The sequence below is a fragment of the Mus caroli genome, unplaced genomic scaffold, assembly GCF_978045245.1.
Source record: "Mus caroli unplaced genomic scaffold, Mus_caroli_1 scaffold_7, whole genome shotgun sequence".
Classification (NCBI taxonomy): Eukaryota; Metazoa; Chordata; class Mammalia; order Rodentia; family Muridae; genus Mus; species Mus caroli.
The window spans coordinates 20,048,348-20,060,137 of NW_028227262.1; positions in this window are offsets into that span (position 1 = coordinate 20,048,348).

Genomic DNA, 11,790 nt, shown 5'->3' on the forward strand with positions numbered 1-11,790 from the left:
CGTGGTCTCCAGGCTCAGTCCAAAAGTTGACTGTGAGTATCTGCATCTGTCTTAGTCAGGTTCTAGCAGAGACTCTAAGAGGACAGCCATACCAGGCTCCTGTCTGCAAGCACATTTTGACAACAATAATATAGTAGGGATTTGATGTCTGCAGACGGAATAAATCCTAAGGTGGGGCATTCTCTGGATGGCCTTTCCTTCAGTCTCTGCTCCATTTTTTGACTCTGCATTTCCTTTAGACAGGAACAATTCTGGGTTAAAATTTTTGAGGATGAGTGGCCCCATCCCTCAACTGGGAGGCCATATCTATCTACTGGAGGTCCTCTACAGGTTCTACCTCCCTACTGTTGCGCATTTCAGCTAATGCCATCCCCATTGGGTCCTAGGAGCCCCTTGCCTCCCTGGATCTGGCACTTTCTAGTGGTTTCACCTCCTCCCTCCATTCCCCAACCCCACCCCCTGTGCCACATATTTCTATTCCATCTGCCAGCCCTTTGGACTTCTCTCCTGTCTCTTCCCACACTTGATCCTGACCGCCCCCCTTTTTCTCTTTCTCTCCCCTCTAACACACAGGTCCCTTTCTGTCTCTGCCTCACATGATTATTTTGTTTCCCCTTCTAAGTGAGATTGAACCATCGACACTTTGGCCTCCTTCTTGTTAATCTTTATATGGTCTGTGACTTGTATCATGGGTATTCTGAGCTTTTGGGCAAATAATCACTTATCAGGGAGTAGAGAGGATGTATATCCTTTTTGGGTCTGGATTACCTCACTTGGGATATTTTCTAGGTCTATCCATTTGCTGCAAAATTCATGTAGCCCTTGTTTTTAATAACTAAATAGTATTCCATTGTATAAATGTAACACATCTTCTGCATTCATTCTTCAATTGAGGGAGATCTGCAGTGTTTCCAGCTTTTGATTATTATTAAAAAAGGCTATTATGAATATAGTTGAGCAAGTGTCTTTGTGGGATAATGGAGCATCTCTTGGCTATATGACCAGGAGTTGTGTAGCTAGTTATTCAGGAATACTTATTTCCAATTTTCTGAGTAGCTGGCAGATTGATTTCCAAAATCGTTGAACCAGCTTGCAATCCCACAAGCAATTGAGGAGTGTTCCTCTTTCCCACTTCCTCACCAGCAACTGCAGTCACCTGAGTTTTTTATCTTAACCATTTTGATTGGTATGAAGTAGAATCTCAGGGTTCTTTTGATTTACATTTCCATGATAACTGAGGATGTGGAACATTTTTTTCAGTACTTCTCAGCCATTCAAGATTCCTCAGTTGATAATTCTTTGTTTAGCTCTGTACCCCATTTTTTCACTGGGTTGCTTAATTTTCTGGAGTCTAATTTCTTGAGTTCTTTGCATATTTAAGATATTAGTCCTCTACCATATGTAGGGTTGATAAAGATCGTTTCCCAATCTGGAGGGTGTCATTTTGTCCTGTTGAGAGTGTCCTTTGCCTTACATGAAACTTTTCAGTTTCATGAGGTCCCATTTGCCAATTGCTAATCTTAGAGCCTCAGCCATTTCTGTTGTGTTCAGGAAATTTACCCTGTGCCAAAATGTTCTAGGCTATTTCCCACTTCCTCTTCTATTAGATTTAGTGTTCCTAATTTTTATGTTGAAGTCCTTGATCTGCTTAGACTTCAGCTTTGTACAAGGAGATAAAACTGGATCAATTTGAATTCCTCTACATACAGACCATGACCATTTGTTAAAAATGCTTACTTTTAGCCGGCATGGTGGTGGAAGTCTTTAATCCCAGCACACGGGAGGCAGAGGCAGGTGAATTTCTGAGTTCAAGTCCAGCCTGGTCTACAAAGTGAGCTCCAGGACACCTACAGCTACACAGAGAAACCTGGTCTCAAAAAACAAAAAAGAAAATGCTTACTTTTTTTCCACTGTATGGTTTCAGTTTCTTTGTAATGATCAGGTGACCATAGGTGTGTGGGTTTATTTCTGGGTCTTCAATTCTATTCTATTAATCCACTTCTCTGTCTCTGTACTGATGCCATGCAGGTTTTTATTTTTATTCACTATTGCTTTGTAGTACAGATTGAGATCACAGAAGGTGATTCCTGCAGAAGGTTTTTATTGTTAAGAATTGTTTCACTATGCTAGGTTGTGTGTTATTCCTCTGTGCTCTTTGCAGAGCCAGGCATGGTGGCACACGCCTTTAATTCCAGCACTCCGGAGGCAGAGGGAGGCAGATTTCTGAATTCGAGTCCAGCCTGGTTTACAACGTGAGTTCCAGGACAGCCAGGGCTATACAGAGAAACCCTGTCTCAAAAAACCAAAAAAAGAAAGAAAGAAAAAAGAATTGCTCTTTGCAAGTCTGTGAAGAATTGACTGGAATTTTGATGGAGATGGCATTGAATCCATACATTAATTTGGTGAGATGGACATTTTCACCATGTAAATTCTACTCATCCATGAGCATGAGAAATCTTTTCATCTTCTGTGGTATTCTTTGGTTTATTTCCTCAGACAATTGAAGTTCTTCTCATACATATCTTTCACTTGCTTGGTTAGAGTTACACCAAGATATTTTGTATTATTTGTAACTATTGTGAATGATGCTATTTCCCTATTTTTTTCTCAACCAGATTATCCATTCTGTAGAGGAAGAATGTTGATTTGTCTGAGTTAATTTTATTTCAGACACTTACCTGAAGTTGTTTATCAGATGTAGGAGCTCTCCGTTAGAATTTTGGTGATCAATTATGCATACTATCATATCATCAGCAAATAGTAATACCTTGACTTCTTCCTTTCTCATTTGTAACCCTTTGACATCCTTTTGTTGTCTAATTGCTCTAGCTAAAACTTCAACTGCTGTATTGAATAGATACGGAGAGAGTGAGCAGCCTTGTCTTGTCCCTGATTGTAAGTGAGATTGCTTCAAGTTTCTTTCCATTTAACCTGATGTTGTCCATTGTTCTGCTGTATAATCCTTTTATGATGTTACGTATGTGCCTTTAATTCCTGATCTTTCCAATAATTTTAACATGAAGGGGTGTTATATTTTGCCAAAAACTTTTTCAGCATCTAATCAGATGATTATATCATTTTTTTTAGTTTGTTTATATAGTGGATTATGTGGATTGATTTTGGAATATTGAACCATCCCTGCAACCCTGGGATAAAGCCTACTTGTTCGTGTTGAATGATTTTTTGATGTGTTTTTGTGTTGCAGTAAATCTCTACCCCCAATAAGCCTGTGCAAAACTCACACAACTCAGTTACAATGTTTATAAGGTGTGTGGCTAGATTGGGTAGATCTAGCACTACATTAATTTGTTCCCCAGCTATGAGATTCCTTGTACCAGCGGCTTCTCCAGGCTATGTGATTCTGATTCATCTTTCTCCAACTGCCTCTCCTCCATCCTTCTTCCTCTACTCTCTAAAAGCCCCAGCCCCACATTTCCCTTCCAATGCCCAATCATAGGCTTTAGCCTTTATTTTACAAGTTAAAATGGGGAGAATGGTCACATGAAATCACTTGAGTAGGTGATCCACTTATTGTCAAGGTAGCCCCTCTTAAGAAAGCAGAATTAACATCAGAGTACAAACTACACCGGGGCAACCCACAACATTCTCCCCCTTTGTCCAATTTAAAGACTTTTTTCTCTCAGGTATAAATTGATCTCAATCATCCCAGTCATGCAAATTATAAAGTATAAGATACACTTAACACCCAGGCCATCATATTTGTCAATTTAGATAAAGCACTCTACCACCAATCCTAACTTAAAGAACTTGCAATTCTCTACCTGGATTGTGTTCTGGTTTTAGCTTCTATCACCATCTGAAAACAATCCTCTCAAATCTGTATCATCTATCTCAATACTAAACAACTTGACTTTACTATGAAACCATAACTTATCTTCAACCCCAGAAGAATCCATGAACAAATTAAACATCACAAAACATAGCTTGCAAAACTTAACCAATTTGTAGAGACAGCTAACTAACCTGGACTGTCACTCATTCCTCAAACTGTTAGAGCATCAGTCTTCAGCCTTCTGGCCAGGATTATCTGACAGATCTTTGTAAAGCAGAATTATAAAGAACTGCTTACCCTGTCTTGACAGAGTTAGCATCAAATACTCCACATAGTGTGTCCTTTTCCTGGACAGTATTTTTGTCTATAGAGGAATTGGGGCAAATCTTGCCAGAGGCTATCTGGCTACAATTGGAGAAACCCCATTGATGCTCAATTTCTTCTTTGAATGAAGAAGGGGGTATTGTCAGGAGCAGACATGTCTTTAGTCAAATCATCTTTAATAATGAAATGGCCTTAAATGCCAAATCTGTGGACTTCTGATGCTTTTGAAGACTATCTATGTCAAGTACAGCTGAAATGTTGAATCCTAACTATTCTTAGTCATTTCTAATTGAGTAACTTATAATCAAATCAGAATAAAATGTAACTATGAGTTTACTATCTGGCCTTTAACTTGCATTACTCAATCATCCTAGGCAGTTTGTAATGTCAGTTATTAGAAGGACTGCATCTAAGCATTATAGTCTACATAAGTTGCATAGACACAATGCCTGTCAGAGATTAAGCACATTAATTTCAAACTTTGCATCAATGTAAAAACTTCACAGTAAAGAAAACCTTAGATCTACATCAATCTATAAATTGTGTACCAATGTAAATGTATAACTTTAATTTGCATCAATTACAAAGACTTCTACCAATGTAAGATGTGGCTATTCAGTGTCTAAGACTAAATTTGATTACATATCCCTATTTGCCTACTCCTTTAATTTCTATAATACTACTATCTCTCACTTTTTCTCTTCTACTCCTCTTTACTTTACCTAAGAAGGAAGGATAGAGAAGAGGAAAGGAAAGGTAGAAATTCCTGAGTCTAAGCTCTCTAGTTTTCTCCCTGTCCAAAAAGCTACAACATTAGCAAATTATCCCTTAAAATGACAACATATCTCCAATTCATAAAATAATCAGAACCATCCACCCCAACCTAAAGGACTGGGACAACAATCTTCTTTTGCTTTCTTTTAGCTAAATTGGGGTGAAGAATTCCCTTCTGGGTGCCCAAAGGGAAATAGGAAAAATTGGTTTTGTCTCAGGAAGGCTAGATGGCATCATTTGCCTTCTAGTCTCTATGTGCTGAGAAAGGTCATGGCTTAGTTGATATCCTGACTATAACAGTCTGAAAGGCTGGATGGGAGAGCTAGCTGTTCTGGAAATGTCCTGGAAGCAAGTCTTTAGAGGAAACAGCTTCAATGTAATTGAGATAGAATCAAACAAGGAGCTGGAATAGAAAGCCCCAGAATCTCAGCATCCCAGAGTGTGAGTCTTGTCAGAGCTATCTTTCTCCTCTTTTATTCTGCAATACACAAACCTCACAAACAACACATAACTATGTAAAGACATTCAAATGGAGCATGCACAATTCACAGATTGGTTAATAAAGATCAATAAAGGAAGACAACTGTCTTTCTTCATAGATTAGTTTAACCACATAAAATCAAACTACAATACAATTTTCCATTCATGCCATCTTATAGGGTGGTATGTAATAACAGGTAATGAGAATTTTGTACTCAATAAGTGTTATTGGCTGGATGTAGACATGTAAGTCTCAGCAGGTTCCAGCACTGTCTCTGTGTACAGAGACATATATACATCACCACATATACATCACCTATCTTGTTGACCTTGTTAGTCTCCTTCTTGTCTGCAGCAAAGCTCCTCAGGGGTCTACCTGGGTCATGTCTGATTTTTATCCATTTGGAAGGAACCCACAGCTTTTCTCTTCCTGTGGAAATATAGGGGTAACCCCTCCAGCACTGTAACACATTTCCTGTTTTCCATTTTGATGTCAGAATATGCTTAAAATAAACAGGCTTGTTTAGTTCAGCAGTTTTTTTCCACAACCCAATGTCCTTCTGCAGCCATAGTTTTTTTGTTCACTAGCACTTAAATATTTTAAAGTTAATTAAGCACAATGTAATCTATCTCTGGGTTTTTTATTCCCCCCACCCCTTTGCCTGTTAAGCATCTTGTTTAGAGTTCAATTAAATCTCTCCACAATCGCTTGTCTGGTAGGATTATGTGGTAAGCCTGGAACGTGTTTTATATTCTAATATGTAATAAAAACTGCTTTATCTAATTAGTGACACATGCCAGACTTTGTCAGGTCTAATTTCTATGCGTATTCTCATAATGGCTATAACTTCTAACAAATGTGCAATCACAGAGTCAGACTTTCCTGAAGCTAAGGCAGTTGCCCATAAAATCCTGATTACATGCACATATTCCAGTTTACCAAATTCTGTCCAATGGTAGACACCCATTTGCCAAATATCATTTTTTGGGTATAGTTACGATTATTTCCTACAGGTGAGTTTACTTATATAATGAGAAAGTTGTACATTGCCTTACAATTGCCTTGACTTATTGCCAAGTGATAGAGAATTCATTTTTTAAACCTTTGTTATTAACATGGTATTTTTTAATGTAATCTCAAAGCCACTAATACACTTCCTATCAGTAGCTGGTCAATTTCATTATAATCTTGCACCAGAGGGCCTGGTAGATCTGTATCGGGTCTTATGTGTGTTACATATAGTGGATGAGTCCTATTTCTAATCATTTACTGCAGTTTAGTAAATAGTGAAGTCAATTAACAATCATCCTGAATAAGTTCAGCAGTCTCTATGTGTCAAAGAACTCTTTCTGCATATTGAGAGTCAGTTACTATATTAAGAGACTCTTGAAAATCTGACCACACCATGATTATTGCATATAATTCAAAATTTTTAACTGACTTCTAGGGACTGTCTGCCACCTTACTTACATCTTCTGATTTATATCCTGCCTTCCCTGATTTATTAGTATCAGTGTGAAATAGAGGGGGCACCAGAAATTGGAATTCCTTTAATTATACAAGGAAGAATCCAATTAGTTCCTTTTATGAACTGCAGTCACTCGCTTTTAAGGTATCTGCTGTTAATCTTTCCCAAGAAATTACTGCATGCTCTTGGCCAGTGTTCATCTTGGGCCCATGATGAAGCAATCTCTGAGTTAGTAGAAGGTAGCACTAATTCACCTGGATCCATTCCAACTGACTGTGGACGTCTCGTTTTTCTTTTTAGTATTAATTCAGAGACCTCATTTGTAGGTTTTCAATTTCTTACTCTGTTTATGTGCTAAATATCCATTCTAAAATATATTCTTTCCTCTGCATGAGAATTCCTGTAGGAGAATGACTAGAAGGAAAGATAACTATGATGCAGGCAAACTCTGGGTCAATATGATCTAAATGTGTATCCTGCAATATGATTTAAATGCTGACACTGCCCTCAGTGGTCTGATAACTTCCTGGCATTCAGCATTCCAGTTTTCAAAGCATAAGTCTCTATTATTGCCTCTCTTGTTGATTGATGGAACTAATACATTCCTTTCCACAGATGTGGTTAGCTTTTGCAAAAAGTCAAGGATTTTTAATAACCTTTGGTTGGCTTTGTCTAATTTTATCTTCTGTCTCTACCTGAGTATTTTCCTTAGTTGAAATTTTAAATTCTTCCCTTAAAATCTGTCCCCATGCTTCATATCTCTCCTTCTATATGTATATATGTGTATATGTGTGTGTGAATATATATATGTCATATATATATATACATATATATATATACATATATATATATATACATATATATATATATATATATATATATATGTCATTGCAGTCCTCTCCAATTCTTGTTATTGGTAGGAAGGGGTTGACTGTAGAAATACTCTCAGCTTCTATGCTTCTGAGTAGGCTCTCTTTGTTTGGGTTGCAGCAGCCAACTTGTGTGCTGATCTCAAGTAGCCTGGAGCACAAGCAGTTGGAAGAGCAGTTCTGGCTGTCCCATGTCCTGTGACCCAAGAGATACTGGGAAGCAAGCACAGAAAGGCTACCTCAGGCATAGATGCCCAGACAGCTCACTGTGTCTGCCAGAAAACTACCTCACAGGCAGCTGACATCCAAAGTTCCTTGTCCCTTGCTAGGCTCCAGGCTGGGGTACTGCCCCTGGCTATAGCTGTCTACCTGGAACTTGGGAAGGGAGCCTCTCTGCAGGTCTCTGTAGACCACTCAGACCTAGTCAGCTTTCAATCCACACACTGTTGCAGCCTTAGATGGCTTCCCCAGCTATTTATTCGGGGGAGAGGAAATTGGAATTTTATCTCAGGTTAGATGGGTCTAAGCAATACAATGGGTGCCAGTCTGTTGCAGTAAATCTCCAACCCCAATAAGCCTGTGAAAATAACACACAACTCAGTTACAATATTCATAAACTGTATGCCTAGATTGGTCAGATGACCACTACATTAATCTATTCCCCAGCTATGAGCTTCCTTGTTCAGCTATGAGATTTCTTCTTACTTGCAACTACTCCAGGCCATGTGGTGCTGCTCCATCATCCTCCCCACTCCTCTCCTCCATTCTTCTTCCTCTACCCTCTAAAACCTCCAGCCCCACCTTTCCCTTCCACTGCCTAATCACAAGCCCTATCCAGCCTTCATTTTTCCAGTTAAAATGAGGAGAAGTTTCACATGAAATCACCTGAGTAAGTTATCCACTCCAGATTCAGGAAATCCCCTCTTGAGGAAACAAAATTAACATCAGAATACAAAGAGCACCAGGACAACCCACTTGGAATTATTTGGCAAGATTTTTTTATTTAAATTTTTGTTTGTTTGTTTGTTTGTTTGTTTGTTTGTTTTGAGACAGGGTTTCTCTGTATAGCCCTGACTGTCCTGGAACTCACTCTGCAGTATGGATACTTCATTCCTTCTTAGAATGAGGAACAAAATACTCATGGAAGGAGTTACAGAGACAAAGTTCGGAGCTAAGATGGAAGTAAAGACCAGGTCTCAGTGGATTCATTTGATGTCTATAACCCTACAATATCAGTATTTAAGTGACAAAATCCTATGTGAATGGGAGACTCCCAGTTTATGCCTGTCTCTCTAGTATACTGTCAGTGGTGCTCATTTGTATATAATGTATCAACCAAGCATGGGAAATAATACTAAAAGGTAAATAACTAAAAACACGAATAAGAGCCTTTAAAAATATTGTATTTCAGAATTAAGGTAATATAGATGAGGTTTTCCTTACTATCATCAGTAATTAATTGCTCTGCTAAAAGAGACATTGCATAACAGGTATTCTGGGTACCAGCTATATTTCAAACATCATGGATTAAGCCAAAATGTTTATCCTTAAATGACTTCAAGTTCATTCAGTCTGCATTTACCAAACAAGAGACATTGTAATTTGAGGTATTCAAACATTCTTCTAGTAATTTTGCCATTGTTACTTTTCACTTCAAATAGAAAAGTAAGCCTGAAAAGCCCAGTTAAAAGTTTTATTTTGTTTTGCTTTATTTTTAAATCAGCCCAGGTCAACTAATGGCTTAGGGATGCTTGCTTCTGTTCAGATTGTGATGGAACATAACCATCAGTAGCCGTGACCAACACCTCCAGTTGGTTTTCAAGGTTAAAAATATAACTTAAAAATACCAATGTTCAATGTCAGGAGATAGAATCGGATCAGTGTTTTAGACAGAGTAAGATAACATGGATCTATGTTGTTCTAGATTTAAAAACATAATAAAGTTCAAAAAATAGAAGAATGTCCTAGGATGAAATAAAAATGCATGTAAAAAAGCTAGAGACTTAGGGCCACAATAAGCAACAAAAACTTGAGGTATCTTCTTTTAGTAAAGCACGCAGGCCCTCCTAAAGTCAGTCACTGGGACTGACAAGTCCCTCCATCCACTGCATGTGTCCCTTCCTCTTTATTATTTTTAACCAAGAAAAACAAATTTTGCTGCCAGACATTGCCAAAATGTTCCATGAAATGGTTTCTAGGTAGCCTTAGGTATCTACAACTATGCATGTGATCTCTTCACATGAACTGCTGATACATGTCTTAAAGGTTCTTAGAGACCTAAGGGTCTAAATAAGAATGTCTAAACAGACCTCCAAACAAAAGAGTAGAAAGATAATAAGTAAGTAAACAAACAAATCTGAAAAGGAAGGAGATTTCAGAAATGCTAATTGCTCAAAGAGGGAGCTTTAGAGCAAAGACCACATCTTAAAGTACCTTGCACACTTGAAGCAAAGACTCAAATTGTCTCACTCAGATTATGCACAATAGATACTGCTTTCAATATTGTCAAAAGTCTGCTAATGTGTTAATATTTAAGCTTATGACAGACAGACTTCCAAAGGCTGACAGTTACCCCCAAAGTCTCCAAGAAGATAACGAACATAGTTACAAAAGTTTGCCTCGATTGTGGTACAACACCATCATTGCCCTGTCCCGGATTGGTCTACCCTGTGGACAAAACTGGATACATTGAGAGTCAAATGACTCATCTTGCCGAAGTCAAGGTGGGTAATTTCTCATTTCACATGTATGTATTCCACAGAGAAAAAGCTTTTCATCTTCTGGCCTTCACAGCCTGACTGCACACGAGTTGCCATGGAGACCACAGAGACCTAGGAACTGTTTAGATAGTGGACTATAGATGAACTCTGTCATTTTCAATTAATATATGACTTCTAAATTATAATTTACTCTTCTCCAGATTTCTGACTACATTGATAGCTAAGGAAACTGTAGCTTGACAGCTAGAAAACAGACCTAGCTCCTTGCCCCTGAGGTAATCCACCATTATATTTGCTCATCAGTAATTTGTTAACTAGAGAAGACTGCCAGATTTGTTACAGATTTCACAATGTTACACAAGTTCAGATGTAAGCTTCCACAGATGTAGCCTGTTACTCCTTACCTAAACTGAGTTTCCAGCAACTGAATGCATCATATTTCCTCTTCTTGCCATGTCACTAACATTATTTGAATTCTTATTAATTTGCCTAACCCTAATAAAATATTCCACTATACGATCCAACTATATAATCACAAAATCAAATTTTAAGTTTTCTTTGAATGTATTTCAACTGAGTTTAAAGTGTTTCTCATGCTGAATCTACACTATAATCTGTCAAGCTCAAATATACATTTTATTTGATTGTACTTTAACTATAGACTGAAGGTGTTTCTTTTGCTATATGATAAACAGTATTTACTAGGTCAAGGTTTTGAGTTTTCTTTGTCTCTCAATTATAAACTTAAAATTGTTTCTTCTTATGTTTATTCAGTCTCCTAAACAGGAGGGAAAAGCCCATCTTGCTCCTTCTGCTCCACAAAATGTTTTTCTCTTCCCTAAGCTCATCTTACTTTTCAGGTTAACAAATGTATCTCTTTTGTAAACTTATAAGCTACAGGAAACCCACACATATGTACTGCTCATGGACCAAATAGATTCTGCCCAGATAAGTACACCTGACTATTCCTGAGGGTGAGATTCCTCTACTGTGCCCAGAAATGGAAACTCACCCCAAACACCAAGACCTAAGGGATTCAAATGTACACCTAAGAAAAAAAGTCTATTCTTAGAAATGTACTTAGCTTCATTCTTTACCTATAATGTGTGTGTGTGTGTGTGTCTGTGTGTGTGTGTGTGTGTGTGTGTGTGTGTGTGTGTGTGTGTTTCAACATCTTCTCAAATCCAGGCATTTACTACATCTAGGACAGCTCCAGAAAAGCAAACTACAGATGCTCCAATCTTCTCTCATAGGCACAGACGCTTCTACTGGACCAGTTCTTCTGACCTCTCCACAGATGGTTCCACAGACCCTGGACAGCAAGGAAACAGTCAACTCTCCACAGACTGGACCAACATCCC